Here is a 19,923-nt window from a genome sequence, read left to right on the forward strand (position 1 = left end):
TTTCTAATTTTTTATTTACGCAATTTACCTGTGGCGGCCATTTTTGTTCAGTGCGCATACTTACATTTGTGATTGTAAGGGTTTACGGAAAAAATCATAACTAAAAACTATTGGTCCTGGAAGGATGAAACAAAAAGCAATTTATTCATATTTTCTCAAGATAAAAGGTTAGTCTAGTGGTATATTTGCAATTTTTTTGCAATTTTTTAATGAGAAAATTACCAACAAATTTTAACATGAAAAACGGTGAAATTTCACTTTTGGTAATATTTTTCACGACGCAGGGATGCCATACACAGTTTGAATTATTTTTTTGTATATAGTTATATGTTAGTAGTTTTACCATAAATAATATTAATGGTGATATACTTACCCATAAGTTTTTATGAATTGTTGAAACCTGATTTAAAAAAAAAATATTTTGGCTTCAAATAAAAACAAACTCACTCTGATGGGGCTGGTGATAAATATTTCAAATTTTCACAACCTGCAGTGTTTTGTAGATGTTTATGGCAAATAAAAAGGTTTCTTGTGTATTGTACTAATAAAAAAGTTATAACCTCTCAAAAAACGTGAAAAATCTGTTAAAAGCGATACCATTCTGACTCACTAAATAAGTGCTCCAAGGGGGTTTCTTGTCTTCTTAGACTTTAATATTTTTATACTTATTACTATAGTTGAAATAGACTTGTTTGAATCATTCATCTCCAGTGTTCATGTTATAACAGGCGCTTGACGTCATTTCCAGTCGTCAGGAAATTTCATGTTGCAACATGCTCATTTATGCGTGTTGCATCATTTAGCATTGCAGTTACAAACTGGTCAGTCTTACATTAGTCAGTACCTGTTCACATCTTTAACGAAAGTCTCAAATTACATCCTGTGTTTGGAAGTGTTTACTACATAAATAAGTTTTACTTAAAAACATTATATTTGCAAATTTTAAAATCGGTTAAATTTTTACATTATTTTCACGTAATTTCACATAAAATAATGGAAGAACAATGTTCCACAGGAATATATGTGAATGAAGGCGTCATAAAACAGTTTAGTAGCCAAAGAACTCATTAAATTTTGTATATTTATTGATGAAACCAACAACTTATTTTTTTACGTGTTAATTCACAAAATGTAATGTGTTTGTGGCCACAAAATGTAGTGTTTGTAAATATCATGAAAGAAAGTTTTTATCAAAATTCAGTCACCTGTATGGACAGTTCTGTTGTGATCCTTTGAAAACTCATAAAAGAACAGTTAAGAAAAACTTAAGACAAATAACATTAGAGCAAGCTCTTAAGAACACATTTTTCAAAATTTAAATTTAGTTCTTTGTGTTAACCGTTTCAAAAGTATTCTTCTCATCAGAACAAAGAACTATATGAATGCGAAGATCAAGAACAACACCCCCACATCACAATATTGAAAAATTGGATCCTGTTTGTAACATTTTTGGTGTATCACCTCCATAAAAATTGAAAAAATTAAGCATAAATCAAAGGTCATTAGCCTTTTAAAAATGTAAAGTGCCAAGAAGACAAAAAAACCTCCTTGGAGCACTTATTTAATGAATCAAAATGGTATCGTTTTTAACAGGTTTTTCATAATTTTTGAGAGGTTATAACTTTTTTATTAGTACAACGCAAGAAACTTTTTTACTTGCCATAAACATCTACAAAACACTGCAGTGCAAATTTGAGATTTTTATCACCAGCCCTCTCAGAGTTAGTTGAAGCCAAAATTTTTTTTTTTAAATCAGCTTTCTTCAACAATTCATAAAAACTTATGGGTAAGTATATCACCATTAATATTATTTATGGTAAAACTACTAACATATACCTATATATAAATAAATAATGCAAACTGTGTATGTCATCCCTGAGTCTTGAAAAAAATGACCAAAAGTGAAATTTCACCGTTTTTCATGTAAAAATTTATTAGTAATTCAATTTTTTTTGAATTGATCAAGAAACCAGCTTATCTTTTTTTGGGAATGGATTGAACCTTTCTTGAACGATGGTTTTCCGTGGTGGTTCAAATGCCTGGCCTCCTGCTCACTAGATTTAAATCGATTGGACTTTTGGTTGCGGGGGTATTTAAAGTTGTATTCTACACTGATAAAAACATTCCGTTAAAAATGGCTTCAAGCTGGGAGGGTTGAGGGCTACACTAATATAAATACAGATTACTGTTATATGGTAGTAAAACAACTATATTATATTATAATATTATTATGTAATACTATTCCATGCCACTGTTAAGTAATGATTCGAATAGCGCAACGTACTGTTCTAGGTTAAAAGAAGATTTACTTTGTAAATAACCAGTCAGCAAATAAAATTTGTCGAAAATTCAATTCTGAGAAAGTTTACGTAAAGTCGTTACTGGGGTAAAATATACACCCGTTATGATAATGAAGACAAGAATCATTATACTATTAGTTAATTTACTATACGAGTATTATAAGGAAGGAAAATAATATTTTTTATTAAATTAAATCAGCAGTTGGATAACTGAAAAGAATACTCTATATTTTGGACCCTGGTATTTATCATAGTTTTATGACACGAAAATGAAGTTGTCCGTACTATGTTCTCAATTTTATTCCCGGCATAATATTGATTCGATCTATAAAAATTAATGTTTAAGAACGGTTGACTAAATATATAAAAATTGATATCCCTTGCTTGTAAAATATATTACACAAACAGTCAGGATGCTTTCAAGTTACCTTTATAAAAAAATATCTGTTCTTTCTCTACCTCATTCGAACAGCTTGTTTTCAATTACGTTACGTAAAAGTAATAAATTATCAAAACTGTTAACCAAACTTAAATAAAAGTAATCAGTATGTATGATTATTAAAAAACAAATTCGTTTTTATGATTCTTTTATTTTTCAAAAAGGATGAATGCTTATATATTATGAAAAAATTTTTAATTTTCATACAGTCAGAAATATATATTATTTCTCTTTGAAATATGAACAATTTTTAAACCTTCCTAGGTTTTATGAAAAAAAAAGAAAATTTCATCAGCTTTAGTAACATGAATAAGCACTTTGCTTAACATATGTCACTAGAGTCAAACAAATTTGCTTAGTTTTTTAACCCACGATAAACTAGGAGAAAAAAGGAAATATTGAAATATGAATTTTATTTTATTTTCAAAATATAAGTAAAAATAAATTCTAATAATAAAAATATAACAAATTCCTCAAATAGTATTTGAAAAGAGAAAAAAAATTAAAAATTGTTTTCTTTTACGAAAATGTAAAACTTGAAATATTTTTAAACTGTTATTGCAGTAATAACAAAAAATGGTGATTTTTCTACCTTTGAAAATTAAAACTAATAAATAAAAATATACGTATCAGTACACTTAGTCTGATTAAAGTTCTTAAAAAAATAAACAAATAAATGAAACTATTTGTTTATATTTTATTTTGTTATATTCCACTAGTCATTCAAAAGTAACAAATATTTAAATAATTTTTTTTAAATTTCCAAAATGATATTATAAACGTAAAATTAGTTTATATATTTATGCCTTAACAAAACACAAACCTAACAACTGAACCTCATTATTTATAAATTTTCTTTTAAATTTTAACGAATATTCTTAAATCTATCCATAAAAATGAGTAAATTTTACTTAAACAATGCAATTATTTTCTAAAATTACAGAATTACAATAATAAACTAAAAATAATAACCGAAGATAGAAAAATATATATATATATATATATTTATATATCCCTTACCTGGCATTTGCAGACGATTTGGCAATCCTTAAGGAAGACGAACGGACTGCGATAAAATAAATAGAAACACTCAAGGAACATGCAGAAAAAGTAGGACTACAAATTTCGTTTGAAAAAAACAGTATTCATCTGCTCAAGAATAGAAATCTCAAATTTAAACACAAAATATGGAGTAATAAATGAAGTCCCTCACTTTAAGTACGTTGGAGAATTTATTACGCCGAACAGCTCTGAGAAACCAAGTCAATTGGACCGTCTGCAGAAGGTCAGGAAAACTCTAAGTTTAGTGCAAAATCTCTACAGCGAGAAATCCCTCTCGCGCCAAACGAAAATCCGGCATTACAACACTGTTATTAAACCCACAGCATTGTAGGCCAGTGAAACATTGACCTTAAATAAGAAAACCGAAATAGAAGAAATAAAGAAACATGAAAGGAAGATTATAAGGAAAATATTGGGACCGAGACAAACAGAAGAAGGATGCAGATTACAACCAAACGAAATTGTTGAAACATACTCTAATATCGAAACTGACATTAGGAAAAAACGAATGAAATTCTTCGGACACCTTTGCAGGCTGCCGGAAAACCGACTGACCAAAAGAATAATCGCGTACTTATCATTAATAGTTGCAATTCCCTGGCTCGCAGAAACACGAAAAGATTTAGAACACGCCGGAATTACGCTTGAAGGGATCATAGACAGAAGCACAAACAGAAATAAAATAGATAAATGAGAAGTTAAACCAGAAGCGCCAAAGCCTAAACAACATCGTCCAAAACGGTCTGAAGAACGGAAGAAGGCCTTTTCTGAAAGAGTGAAGGAATTTTGGAGGGAAAAGAAGAATGCCAAGCGAAAGAAATATGAATTATGAATGCTTAACGTATTCTATTGGGAAGTTTTCGACTTATAATAACAATTATATATATTATAAATTCACATTAACATAACGAACAGATCAAATAAATATCTCGATGAAAATCAATATGCAATAAAAAAAGTCAATTTAAAATATATCATAATAATTATAATATTAAAAACAGCTTGCCAATATATTTTTTTGATTTCCTCAAACGTTTTCCATCATCAGGTAAAATTTAGAATAATTTAGAATAAAAATATAAAATTCACAAGATAAAATTAGAGACAACAATTGAGCGTCATAAGACAAAAATTTGTAAATATTAAAGTCATAAATTAAATTAATTTCATCCGTTTTGTAAGAGTATTACAGTTGTTATGTTAAGATAACAATTGTGACACAAAACAGACGTAATTATTTTATTTTAACTTATGACTTTAACATTTACAGATTTTTATCTTATGACAATCAATTGTTGTGTCTCAAATTTCATCTTGTGAATTTTATATTTTTATATATTTTAATTCTAAATTATTATAAATTCTTCCTGATGATGGCAGAATAGTCGAAAACGTTTGAGGAAATTAAATAATATATTGATAAGCTGTTTTTAATATTATATTTATAATAATTATATTTTGCTAACGGTTCCCTATATTTTAAAAACTTATATCATAACGCTTTAAAAAAGTAGATAAATTTTCTAAAAAATTAAACGTACCTTCTGGAGTTGAAACTGAACTGCATACGTTTTGAGATCGATCCTCACGCGCGGTCAGAATTGAGTCTGTCACTTTTAAGTCAGTTGAATTAAGACGAGATTGTTCAGGAGTTGAGGTGTAATAAGCAAAGGTCTAAGCATGATGATAACGATGACAATAATAATAATTGTGTTCGCGTGTTTGTCTACAACGGAAGTTAAACTTTATATAGGTTAAATTGGTATTTTTAAACAGTTTATATTACTAAATAGGTCTGAAATTGTACCTTATATTTTTAAATGACGAATAAACAGATTGATTTTCGAAAAATGTCACAAACTTTCCGGGCATTTTCTAGAGGTGAAAATAAAAACAAGAAAATTAATAAAAACATAGGTTCGGAAACGCTTCGTTAGCGACTGTCGGCTTAACACCTTTGGACTGCTACTTCTGGAGCCACTTGAAATCAACAGTATATGAATAAAACTCTAATACAAAAGAATGAATTAATTATTCGAATTCTCAGTACGGTACAACAACTAATACAAAACAACCTTGCTGAAATCCGCAAAGCCACTTAAATCATTGTTCGTTGGCCAAAGGGAAACGAACTTATCCTATCCACTGTGGCACAGGATATTTTAAACAGTTTATTTAATTGTTTGTTAGTTATATTTTTTTTTTGTTACTTTTTCTAAAATATATAATTATTTTGTTTTGTAATATTAAAAATTTTGTTTTTTTTTAAATACCTAGTTAAAATCTGTCACGTTTTGATATGTTTTGTTTTTAATAACCTTCATAAGATTGTATTTAGTTTCTGTGAACATTATTCGTACCACATTACTCAAAATCAATTTCCTACAAGTTGTTTAAAAATCCTTTATGTACTTAATACTAGTTTAAAAAAGTTATTTTGCACCAAACATAAGATAGCGTTTTCGACCCCAATTTTTAGTTTATTACCCAGAATTTGTCAAAAACTATAAGAAATAAAATACTGGAATTGGGATTCATTTATTCAATTTTTCAGATTTCATTTAAAATCCCTAAATTTATTCCTTAATTTGGGTCCCAAGAATTACAGTCTGGCTTAATTTTATCGAAGACGCGAAAATAAGGGCGATATATTTCCCAGCCTACACTTGTTAACGAAGCGTTTCCGAACCTATGCTTATATGAAAATTCTTCTTTATTTTCATTAGTAGAACATGTGCTGAAAATTTGCTACATTCGACGTGAATCACCCTGTTTTAAGAGGTCTATCAAATTGAGCGCAAAAAATTTACAGATTGTGGTGGCGAGCTGATTTTTTTCCAAGCGTCATTTTTTTTTCAGTAGTTAATTGTAAATCATCATGGAACGCTACACATCTCAACAACGTTTACAAATCATAAAAATTGATTATAGAAATATGGAATCGGTTACAGCTAAATTTTGTGCGCTTCGTGATACTGGTGTGCATAATCGACCAAAAAAGCATAATACGTCGTTCGGTTAAAGAAGAGAATTTTTTTTACTCGATGTTGAAACATCAATTCACAAAAGAAATGCAAGAATTCAACAGAATATTGCTACTGTAAGTGCAAGTGTTCATTAAAATCGAAATTTATTGATGTCATGTCGTTAACAACAATTGGGTCTTTCTTCAACAACAACATGGTGAACTCTGTGTAGAGGTCTTGGTCTACACCCATATGAGATTCAACTAACTCAAGAATTAAGACAAAGGACCATTCTGGTTTGCTGATTGGACTCTAGAGCAGCGCGAAGTGGATCCAAATTTGCATAAAAATATCATCTTTTCAGATGAGGGTCATTTTTGGCTTGATGGATTTGTAAACAAGCAAAATTGTCTTATTTTGGATGATTCCAACCCGCAAATGATTCAACAGCTACAATCACATAATTCTCACCAAAAAATCATTGTTTGGTGAGAATCATGGGCTAATGTCATCATCGGATCTTTTTTTCCGAAAATTATCAAAGAGAAGCTGTAGCAGTAAATGGTGAACGCTACCGAGCTATGATTCGTGATTTTTTTTGAAAAATTGTAATAGTTTGATTTGAATGAGTTGTGTTTTCAGCAGGATGGTGTTACATGGCACACAGCTGCTGTGTAACAATTCAGTTATTGCGTCAAGATTTGAGGATTTGATAATTTAAACGAAGTGGTTATGTCAATTAGCCACCATGATCGTGTGAATTGATGTTTAAAATTTGATTCACTTAGACTTTATACACTGGGGTTATATTAGCTAAAAGTTCTAGCAAACAAATGACGAACAATTGATGAAAGGAAATATTTGACGCTTTGTTAGTAGAATTCAAGCTGTATTTGCAAAATTCACAAAATTGGTGCGAAAGAGTGACGACGCAAATTTTGTTGATAGACTTTGCTATGCCAAGCAAAGCTGTGGATGCCATACGAATGATATTATTTTTCAAACATAATATAATATTATAAGCTTCAAAATAAAATAAAAAATGGTTGATATTACATTTACTTTTTGTTTTATGGCAATTAAAATAAAGGGCAATTAAATAAATCAGTACACTATTTAACATTCAAAAATCTACACATATAAAACTGTGAATGTTTAAGTGAATGCCAGGGCAGTACAAATTCATAATAATATTCAGTTGTCTTATCTTAGAAATATTCTTGTCTTATCATACGTTATCTTATAATGTATTCAGTTGTCTTATCTAATGAATATATCTTGTTGTCTTATACGTTATCTTATACAGTATTTTTATTTTTTTATTTCTCCATTATGGAATTTTTTTCTCACTTTTTAGATTATAAATTTATTGTATTTTGTTGTATTTGATTTCAATGTAGATTTAGGTAATTTTACATTCTGGTTCTATATGTTTTTCCTTTTAAGTCTATTTTATTTAACTTAATTTTTCAATTTAAATATTTTTACGTTTTTTTTAAATTATTTTATGTATCATGTTACAAAAGTCATGTATTTTTGTTTAGTTAAATATTGTATTTTTAATTAGTTCTTTTATTAATAATAATCCTGATATAATGATATGAACTCGCGGCTAACGCTCAAGGTTTGTTTTGCTAGTTGAATATAGCTGGATAAATATGTTGAATAAAATTGTATATATAATTTTTAATTGATAGTATAAAAAAAAAATAAATAAAAATATACTTTATATTATATATACAAACGAGGGTTATTTTTTTCAAGGTCCGATCGGTCACGAAATTAAAACCACAGTGAAAATAAAAAATTTTTTATTTGTAACAAGTACTTACATAGTTACGATATTTCTTTACATAGTCGCCACTCCGATTTAGACATTTGTCGTAGCGTGGTACCAACCTTCCAATACTCTCGTCATAGAACGGAGCCGCCTGTGTTTTCAGCCATGTTTCTACGCTGGTCTGCAGCTCTTGCTGGAATTCATGGAACGTGGCACGACCATCACTGCAGCCTCATACTGCGTAACTCTACGAAGAGCAATTCAGAATAAGCGAAGAGGAATGTTGTCATCAGGCATTGTGTTTCTCCATGACAATGCTCGGCCGCACACTTCAGCTGTAACAAAGAAGCTCCAGCAGCGTTTTCTTTGGGAAGTGTTTGATCACCCACCATACAGCCCGGACTTGGCTCCATCCGATTTTGACCTCTTTGCTCACATGAAACGCTGGCTAGGAGGACAACATTTTGGCACAGACATCGAGCTGCAGACCAGCGTAGATACATGGCTGAAAACACAGACGGCTCCGTTCTATGACGAGGGTATTGGAAAGTTGGTACCACGCTACGACAAATGTCTAAATCGGAGTGGCGACTATGTAGAGGAATAACGTAACTATGTAAGTACTTGTTACAAATAAAAAATTTTTTATTTTCACTGTGGTTTTAATTTCGTGACCGATCGGACCTTGAAAAAATTAACCCTCGTATATAATAAAAATACGTAAATATTTCTTTCATGAGACTCTGTCCTAAAAACAAATATCTTTATAGAACTTATTAAAAGAACACTACTGCTCCCATTTTTTAATCGTATAACTCAAATTATTTCCTAATAAATAGTAAAATAATTCATTAATCTTGCTGATAAAATGAGTAAAACTTCATAATTATGTATAAATATATTGGAAATTAAAAAAAAATAAATCTGAGTAAGCTGAAAAATAATTTGATTTTATGAAAATAATTTGATATACAATTTATTTAAGTGCAAGAAACCCCTTTTTAAGGGGTAACATAAATTTTAGTATCTTCTAATAAAATTGAATATCAAAGACATATTAAAAATTTTATCTGTAATTGTTTTTCTTGCTTGAATATTTATTTAAAATTTACATCAAAAGAGAAAGTATAAATAGAATTTCAGACTTCTTTAACTGAGCTTGTAAAATTAATCTGCAACTAATAATGCTAGTTAATGATAAGAAAATTCTAGAAAAAATATTAGAGCTCAACTTAAAATAGCCGGGTTAGGTTTTATTTGTAAGAGAAATATTAGCATGAGAGAAGGATATCAAAAAGAAATAAGTGTCGTAAGGACTGAAGGACTAGCCACAGACAACAAAGCTTTCGAGTATAGCCAGTTTCACCGACATGTCATGATATAAGGGTTATACCATAAAGAAAAAGATGAAGTATTTGATTTAAGATTCAACCAAATACCATAAAATAATTTTGGGTAATTTTTTATTTTATTTTTTAGTTTATATTATAAATTATTTCATGGTTTTCCCATTTCCACTGTTCGTTAGAAGTAAAAGTAGAAATTGTTTATATTTATTGTAAGGTCATCTTATCCTTCAAAGGGTTAAATTTAATATAAAAATTCTTCTTGATCAAAATAGGTCTAGGATTCTTTAAAATATTTTATTCTGTAAACCGGAAATTTGTGTTATATAAAGAAAATTGTAATTTAAAATCAAGGTAAATAAAGTAAACCTTTATTTTAATACAGTTCGTATAGTCAAAGTTGTTTTAAATATGGTTTTATTTTCAGTTGTACGTAAATGAAACTGTTTTTACTTAAATAAAACTACTGTTATATTAGAAATTTGGTTGTTTCGTTTAAATAAAAACTGACTTTGTTAATTTAGTACTAATTTTTTCATCTTTTATCTACATTTCAACTCGCATTAAGATTCAAAATTTTTCGCATGCTATAATATTTTGTAAATCTGATAGTCCGAAGTAAAACTTACTTGCCAGTTTATTTGTATTTTAAACCGGTTAAAAGAATAAAATTTTAAAGTTTGATTAAAATAAACTACGTTATTTTATTTAAAATTAATATAACTTTTAACTAAAATTTACCTTATTTAAATGTTCTTCAGTTTGACATGCAGCTAGAACCCATCAACGATGATTTGTTTGATCTTCAGTTCCGGTAGTTCTAGATGCTGTTTGTAGTTCAGCTCGCGGGTTTTCGTAAAATATTTCTCTATAAAAAAATAAAGAAAATAAAAAACGATCCATCGAAATCAGTGCTGTAGTTTTTGCGTGATAGAGTAACAGACAAAAACTTTTTAGATTTATATACCGATATGATAATAAATGTTCGTTTCATAATATTTTTTTACGAAACAGTGAGATTTAGATAATACAAAAATGATATTTTTAATTTCTCTATTTCTTTATTTTTAAAAATTAATTCTATATTTAGACATTTTTTAATATTGAAACGATTCTTGTACTATAATAGCATATTTTTCTGCCGCGTTTCGATCGGTTTTGTTTTTAATAAAACTCAAATTTCTTAAAATTTTCATTGTGTTTAGTTGACGTTACTTACATAAATTTTATCACAATTAAATTTTTTGTAAATTTTTTGTTTTTTTACTTGTAATTTAATGGAATTATTGTGCGATACATCTAAAAAATCGTTTTGCGACACCAATTTTTTGTGTTTTACAATAATTGTTTCAATTACTAGAGAGATACATCTCTGGGAAAAATTATCACCACGTGAAACCATCAAATTATCTGCTAATTTAAGTTCCAAGAATCGCATTGTGACCTAATTTTACCCTTAGAGTAGAAATCAGAGATAAAAGTTTTGCAAAACAAAGACGAAGCTTTTCCAGACCTATGTCTATGTGTACTTTTTTCTTTGTTTTTACTTGTAGAACATGACCTGAAATTCTTTCCTTTTCTTCGTGGAACAGTCTGTATACGGCAAAACTAGACCTTTTAGAAAATATGACAAAAATTTAGCAGTACATATTAAGCGTATGTACTGCTACATTTTTGTTATATTTTCGGGAAAAGCCCGTACAATCCTTTCTTCTTCTAGATTTGCCTCCAAGTAAAAATCTTAATATTTTTAAGATCTTTAATAACACAAGGTATATGTTATCAATAAGTAAATTATCAAGTTCTTAAAAAAAGCTTAAAGAAGAAATAATCGAATTTACTTCAAATCATCAACAAATTTTTAACGCTCAATCTTAGTAACTTTTTCCTGTTTAGCCTCCGGGAATCACCGTTCAGGTGTTACTTCAGTAGATGAATGAGGATGATATGTAAATAAGTGTATATAAAGTGTGTACAACAGTCTTAGTTCGACCATTCCTAAGAAATGTGTGGTTAATTGAAATCCAACCACCATAGAACACCGGTATCCACGATCTAGAATTCAAATCCGTATAAAAATAACTAACTGCCTTTATTAGGACTTGAGCGCTGGAACTCTCGACTTCCAAATCAGCTGTTTGGGAAGACGCGTTCATTACTAGACCAAGCCGGTGGGCTTTAATAACAATCTAATTTTTTATTACTTAACCTCCCTGGCAATAATTCTAGTAATTTTAAAAGGTTAAAAACTATTATTTTTAGCAATTAACAAATTGATTTAATAGATAAAATTACTAGATGGACAAAGTTTAAAACTTGTAAACATTAAATTACTAATAACTTACTAATTAGTAATTATATTATTTAAGTAATATTTTACTTAAATTAGTAATCATTATTAGGTCTTATAACATGGCATCTCCATATTCTTTGTCTCATCTTATTGTATCAGTTATTGTAGAATAGATCTTTAGTAACCATTAACCGACTAAAATTAATGAAAATTTGAAAAAAACATGTTATCGCGTTATAATTTTACGAGTGATCCTTATTCTTATTTATAATTTATCATTCATTTAATCATTCGTCACCAGGCATACGGTTTCATCGATTTTTATATTTTAATTAGTCTTATAGTGATTATTTAATAATATTCAGTGTTATTAAAAGCACGTTACATGTTTTAATAATAAACATTTTTATTACATTTACAATTAAAACATTTAATATAAGGATTATTCAAATAATTAATAAATAAAACTGATACTTATTATGATTTTTGATGACATGATTCGCCAAACCGGAAATAACATAAGTTGATATAACCATAGCTTAATATTATTTTTAAGTTTTTTCAAACTAGCATGTGCCCTACTAGATTGCTATTGTCAATATGATTTTAAAAAAAAAACATTAAAATATAAATTTATAGAATTTTATAAAATAAGTACTTTTAAATTACATTGATTTTATTTAACTTTTTTTTTATTCATAAAAAATGTTGAAATTTTTTTTAAGAATCTCTTGTACATTTTACTCTAATTATTTTGTACCTTTATAGGAAGGCGGGTACACTTTTTTCTTTTATTCTCAAAAATGACAATAAAAACGCGCATTTTTACATTTATATAACAATAACCAAATAACATTTTTACCGAAAAAGGACCAATTTTCCATATTAATAATTAATCTTGGATTAGTCATCTAAATATTTTTATTTCTCCTCGTCGTTTTTATTCAAACATGGGTCTTCCAAATGTGTCTGAGAGAGATCCAATATAAGCATTATTGCTTATAATTATAAATATAATGTAACAAAACTTAACCTTTCCCCCCCCTCCCCCGATCAACGCTGGACCGGATCTGCAGTCATGCATGACTCAGTCCACGGGCGTGTCGTTGCTACTCAGTCTGCTTCCCATTTCTGTAATCCTTTTCCTTCCTGTTTAAGATCTCTACAAGCAGCTTCTACATGTTTAACCATTCCCTTAAACCCTCCAAAAAGTACGGGACAGCGGTTTCAGGTGTCACCCGTTCAAGATTACAATTTAACTTGGTCCCATCCCAGCGAGGATATCAAAGAAGGTATAGTAGGGGTTGTCCTGCAGTCCACAATATATGCAATTCTGGAACATCCGTCTACCAAATCGGTAGAGATAGTCCCCAATTCGCCGTGACCGGAGAGTAACTGTGTGACATGATATCCAACTTCTACATGTCCCCTCCGCAGCCACGGCTCCAACCTGGATATGAGTCTGCGCGTCCAGGGGCCATACCTCGCCGTGCCGTTTCTGCCTCCTGCCATTCTTGAGATAATAGGTGCCGTTGCATTTTCTTTGGTCATTCCTTCATAATGCCTTTTAAATGAAAATTAACCTACGCTCTCTTCGCTCACTATCCTTGACTAGCGAGCGTAGGTTGTTTAGTTACATTATACTTATAATTTCTCTGCAAATACCTCCAAATATCCACTGACTTGGAAGAAAAAAAACGGTACCCGCTTACCGAAAAAGGTCCATTATTTATATTAAAAATTTTAAGATTAATATTTCCCTTTTCGTTTTAAATCGATGTAAATCAGAATATTAAACAGTCATAAATTTAGCGTAGAGGTTACTGTAACGAAACAAGACGCATTAAGAGAGTAACAGTCAAAAATAAATGATAACTGACAATAAAATCTTTAAAAAAATGCATCATATATGTATGAGTTATTACTCTCAACCGTTATAAAAACGTTCAATAAAAATGTAAACGGTAACAATAAGAGAAATAATTAGCATAAACTGGCACACTATTAAAATATCTATAGTTTATCCTGTAAAGAATACACATATTTATACGATACATATTTTACAACTAATCCTCATTCATTATATTATCATGTAATAATAATAATAATCTTTTTTTTCAATAAGTTTTATTTGATATCTGGCTCTCTTTTCTCTGTTTAGCCTCCGAAACCACCGTAAGATATTACTTCAGAGGATGATATGTATATAATTTTTATGTAAATAATTTTTATCCTTTTTATCTAAAATAATAGTGAAAAAAATTATTTTTATTGTATTCTATAATAATCCATACCGATATAATGATTTCATACAGAGTTGAGAGATTAATATAAAAATAAGAAACCGAAATAAATTTGTTTTTAGATTCCTAACCTAGTGGTGAAGTCGTTAGTGCAAATCAGTTGATTTCGAAGTCGAGAATTCTAAGGTTAAACTCCTAGTAAAGCCAGTTATTTCTATACGGATTTGAATACTAGATCGTGGATACCGGTGTTCTTTATGGTTGGATTTCAATTAACCACACATCTCAGAAATGATCGATCTGAGGCTGTACAAGACTACAATTCATTTACACTCATATCATCCTCATTCATCCTCTGAAGTAATCCTGACCGGAGGCTAAACAGAAAAAGAAAAATAAAGGTCGTTCATTACTTAGATGTGTAGTTAATTGAAACCCAACCACCAAAGAGCACCGGTATTTACGATTTACTGATATCTTGCGGATAGCATTCAAAATTTTTGGTTGTCGTTTCGTAATTATCATTTGAATAATTGAGACAAAATATTTGTTAACTATTTAATCGGTCATTAAGTTACTTTTTATTAAGAAAATGTACACAAACAGGATGGTTTAACACATAATTCTCCTACTAAAAATCTTTAAAATTAAAACAAACAAATAACAATTTCAGGCATTTGAAAACTATCATTTCCACCACTTGATCTTAACAACAACCCAGATTTTTCTTAAACATGATTCGTACTTTCTCCTCGGGCTACGTCAGTATTTTGTGGACTTTTTAGAATCTAATTATTTTTATAAATATTTTAGATTTATTAATTTAATTTATTGATTTTTTAAAATTAATTTAACCTGGTAATACTGTAACCATTATGCTGTTCTCCGTAGCGGAATAGTAGCGTCTTTACGTTTCATCAAGAAGATTTTGGGTTTCAATCCCGGTTAGGATTGATATTTTTCACACGCTACAAAATTCATTTATCAAAATGTAACTGTAAGTTAAAGGCAAACGTATTCTTTCTTTGAGAATAAATAAATGAATAAAAATTATCGATACACTTTTGATTTCGTAAAGTTAATTTTATGAAACTAAAATTCATATCGACTACTGCTAACTGAATACATAGTAATTAACGAAACTGATTTAAAAAGTAAAAAATTGAACAAATTACTTAAATTTTTTAAGTAAAAATAATCCTGAATACGGAAGTACTATCTTAAGTATAAGAAAAGTAATTGTTTCTGTGTTTGTATTCATTTATTAACAATAACGAACCAAATGTTAAGATTTATACTTCCTTTCCTCCTTTTATTTTATTTTTATGTTGTAAAAATAAAATAAAATTATAACTATCTAGTTCTTCTTACTCACTGTAAATTAATTGATTTTGTCTATATTCAGTTGGCTCTGTTAACAGCTGATATTTTATATGAATACTGTAACAATGCATCTAATTCTCTATTGTTCAGTCTAATACCAGCCATCAGAGACTTAACATGTTTTATAATATCAATGTATAAGTAATTAATATACAACAATGTGATATGTATTAAATAGAAATTTAAAGATTATAAGAAAATATTATGAGATATAAATTAAATAAGGAATGTTATTTATTTTATTGAATCAGTAAATAATTAAATTTTTAGAATAATTAATTCAAATCGAGATAATAAACCAAGGGAGATGTTGTTCAAACACTTTTTGGTCCTCCGACCGCGGATATATAACCTGGAATTTTGAAGAATTTCATACTCAACAAATTACTACCATTAAGAACTGACAACAATTACATCTGCATCAACATTTACGTAATATCTTTTTTAATCTATTTTTACATTTAATTTACATTGTTTCATAATTTCTGTAATATCTTTTGATTCATTTCACATTTAATCTACATTGTTAATAATCACATTGCTAATTTAAGTTATTTAATATTATCTTGGAAATGAATCAATTAATTAGACAAAGAGGGTTAGTAAATGCCGCTATAACTAGGACTGGCACATTTACTCACAATTATGATCCTTCACAAGGTGATATTCCCACCTTTCAAATTAAAATAAGGAATCTTCTTGAATTGCGAAGCAAATATGACATCATTCAATCAGAATTTGAATTGGAATACTTTGATGAGGTTTTAGCATCGAATCGTATACAAGTCGAAGAAGACTTGTGTACTATAGAATCCGAATTACAAAATTTAATAGATAATACCTAAAAATCCATCTTTAAATCCATCTTTGAAAGTTAGTTCAATTGTAACAATTAAACAACCACAATTACAACCAATAATAATCCTCTATTTAGAGGTAATGTGTTAGAGTGGAAGCACTGTTTTAATATATTTAATGATTCAGTTCATAATAGAGATGACTTAACTAATATTCAAAAATTACACTACTTACATTCTTTTTCGAAGAATGAAGACTTAGCTATCATTAAAAATTTACTACTGACAAATAAAAGTTATATTATAGCACTAGAATTATTAAAAACAAGATTTGACAACAAATATATAATTGACTTCATAATGCTGCGTGCATTATAAGGTCAGATTCTATAAAAAAAGAATCCGTAGATAATTTATCCAAATCTATTAATAAAATTTCATCATATGTGAATTCCCTTGAAGCAACGCAACTTCCTATTAACACATGCGAATTTATTATCGTCCAATTTCTAACATCAAAATTGGATACAATACCTCAAGATTATTGAAGGGAAAGTTGTTAAATCAAAGATTTTCCACTTTTAAAGATTTTATCGAGTTTTTTAACTCCAGACGACAACTTCTAGAAAATATTAATGCGTTCACTTCAAATACGCAAGTGAAAACACAAAAAGAAACCAAAGGATAGCGTTATAACAATCCGAGCAAATCTTTTTAACAAACTACTTTAAATCATAACAAATAATATGAAAGAAATAATGTCAGTTTTTATTCAAAATTTAGGTCAAAACAATGTTTATTTTGTAATTCAAACAATCATTTACAAATAAGTAAAGAATTCTTAAATTTGTCTATCAATGAACGCAGAGATTTTTGACGCATAATAATTGTTATTTTTTGTTTTTTTTGTTTAAACAAGAGCCATTCTATTAATAAATATTACTCAAAAAATCTATGTATGATTTGTACTAAAAACGTAATATACTCTTTCATATGAACAAAATTAATGATTCTAAATTAGAAGGCAATATATCTGAAAGTAATACTTATTATTCACTTAATAATCAATTAAACAAAAATATAATTTAATCTACAACCACATGTAACACCAATGACAGATATGGTAATCATCATTCCAGTAGAATCTTATTAGATTCTGGTGTCAGACAAATTTTTTCACATATAAATTTGCCCGAAAATTAGGACTTAAACTTATTAAAAATGATCTCTCCATTTCAGGCATATAACTCATTTTCTCAATCCAAATGCAGTGTAATACTTACATTACATTCTCGATATAAAACCTTTTCATTCAAGATGCAATATACTGTTTTATCTGATATATCAGACAGCCTTCCATTTTCAATATTTCACATTTCTAATCATAATCTTCCTCGTAATATATTTCTAGCAGATCCAAAATTCAACATAGCAAATAACATTGACATACTAATTGGAGTTCAATTTTATTTGAGTCTTATCTTGCCTGGGAAATTCATTCGAAACATCAGATATCCTATTATCAGGAAATTAAATTAGGATGTATACTTAGTGGTCGCCTTCCCAATAACTATGAGAGCAACAATACTGTCGCATCTTTTCTTGCTATTAACACTCATAAAAATCTCTCAATTATACTAGAGAATTTCTGAAAAATTGAGGAAGTTAATACTAATACTTCAGTTAATGAAACCTCTACTTATAAAACACATTCTCAAACCACCACTACTCGTGATATTCAAGGAAAATTTGTCGTATCGTTACCACACAAAGATAGATTCTTTTGTTAATGCTAAAAATAAATTCTTATCTTTAGAAAGAAAATTAATTAATAAAGACGACCTTAAAAAGTACTACTCCGCTTCATTCAGGAATATTCACATTTAGGTCCCATGATTTGGTAATTAACAAATCAAATGTGTGCTATTTACCTCGCCATCCAGTATTCAAGCCTTTAAGTCCAACTACCAAAATTCGAGTTGTCTTTGATGGTTCAGCTAAAACCACTAATGACCTATTCCTTAATGATACTTTATTAGTCGGACCTCTAGTTCAAGAAGACCTATTTTCCATATTGCTTAGATTCTATCTCCATAATTACGTCAGACATAGCTAAAATATATCGTCAGATATTAGTTAAACCTAGTGATTCCAATTTAAAACGTATTCTTTGGCGTGATTGTCTAGATGAAGAAATAAAACACTATTCATTACGGATCGTGACGTATGGGACCGTTTGTGCACCATATTTAGCCACACGATGTCTAATTAAATAACAAATGAAAATGACTTTCCACTTGCATTTAAGTCTATTCGAAATGATTTTTATGTTGATCATCTTATAACAGGTTCAAATAACTTAAATTAAGTTATTCAATTAAAAATTGATATTTCTAAGTATCAGAAATATGGTTTTCCACTCCATAAATGGTTTTCTAACAATTGTACTATTTCTTCTTTTGAATATAACTCTTCCATTCCACCAAAACAAGTACAAAATTTACGACCATTTGTTCCATACAATCTATAGAACAATCTTACAGACACACTACTTTTCCAAACTACTCATTCTAATAATTCTAAAAAACAACACTAAAAGAAATATTTTGTCCATCATAGCAGGTGTTTTTCATCCTTTAGGACTCAGTGGTCGTACTCTACTCTCACATAAACATTTTATGAAATTATTGGGGCAACTTAAAATTAATTGGGATGAAATGTTACTCAACACGTTTTAACACAATGAATCAATTTATACAATCAGTTCCATTTGATTGAATCAATTAAAATAAATCGTTTCACCAAACCTAACATTGATAGTAGAATTAATTCTATTCAAATACGTGGATTTTCCGGTGCTTCCGTAAAGGGCTATGGCTGTTCTATTTAAACACGAACTGTATACGCTAATCATATAATTACATCTAATTTACTTTGTTCTAAATCAGAATTAGCCTCCTTAAAACAAATTACACTACCAAGACTTGAACTTTGTGGTTGCTTACTACTTAGTCGTTTATTATTAAAGGTAGTTAATGCCTTAAACATAGAGTTTGATGAAATCCATTTATACACAGATTCTACTACAGCACTACATCGGATTCATGGACAACCACCTAACTGGAAGATAATCGTCAGTAATAGAATCTCTGAGATTCAGAAAAATGTAATTGTCATTACGTCAAATCCTATGATAATCCAGCAGACGTATTGTCAAGAGATTGTACACCAAGTAAATTAACTGATGTCACTTTGGTAGCACGGTCCATTTTGGCTATTACAACCTTCATCCTATTGGCCAAAAGATAATAATA

At 29.0% G+C, this 19,923-nt stretch overlaps 1 long non-coding RNA gene across 1 annotated transcript in view; it reads right to left on the minus strand.

Moving 5' to 3' along the window:
- LOC142328679 (uncharacterized) overlaps nucleotides 1-19,923 on the minus strand; it is a 443,558-nt gene that overhangs the window by 314,636 nt on the left and 108,999 nt on the right. Inside the window, exon 2 of the long non-coding RNA XR_012757323.1 lies at nucleotides 10,635-10,761. This is a non-coding gene — a long non-coding RNA (uncharacterized LOC142328679). The remainder of the gene's footprint in view (nucleotides 1-10,634; nucleotides 10,762-19,923) is intronic.

This window comes from Lycorma delicatula, chromosome 8 (genome assembly GCF_047948215.1).
Source record: "Lycorma delicatula isolate Av1 chromosome 8, ASM4794821v1, whole genome shotgun sequence".
NCBI classification, from domain to species: Eukaryota; Metazoa; Arthropoda; class Insecta; order Hemiptera; family Fulgoridae; genus Lycorma; species Lycorma delicatula.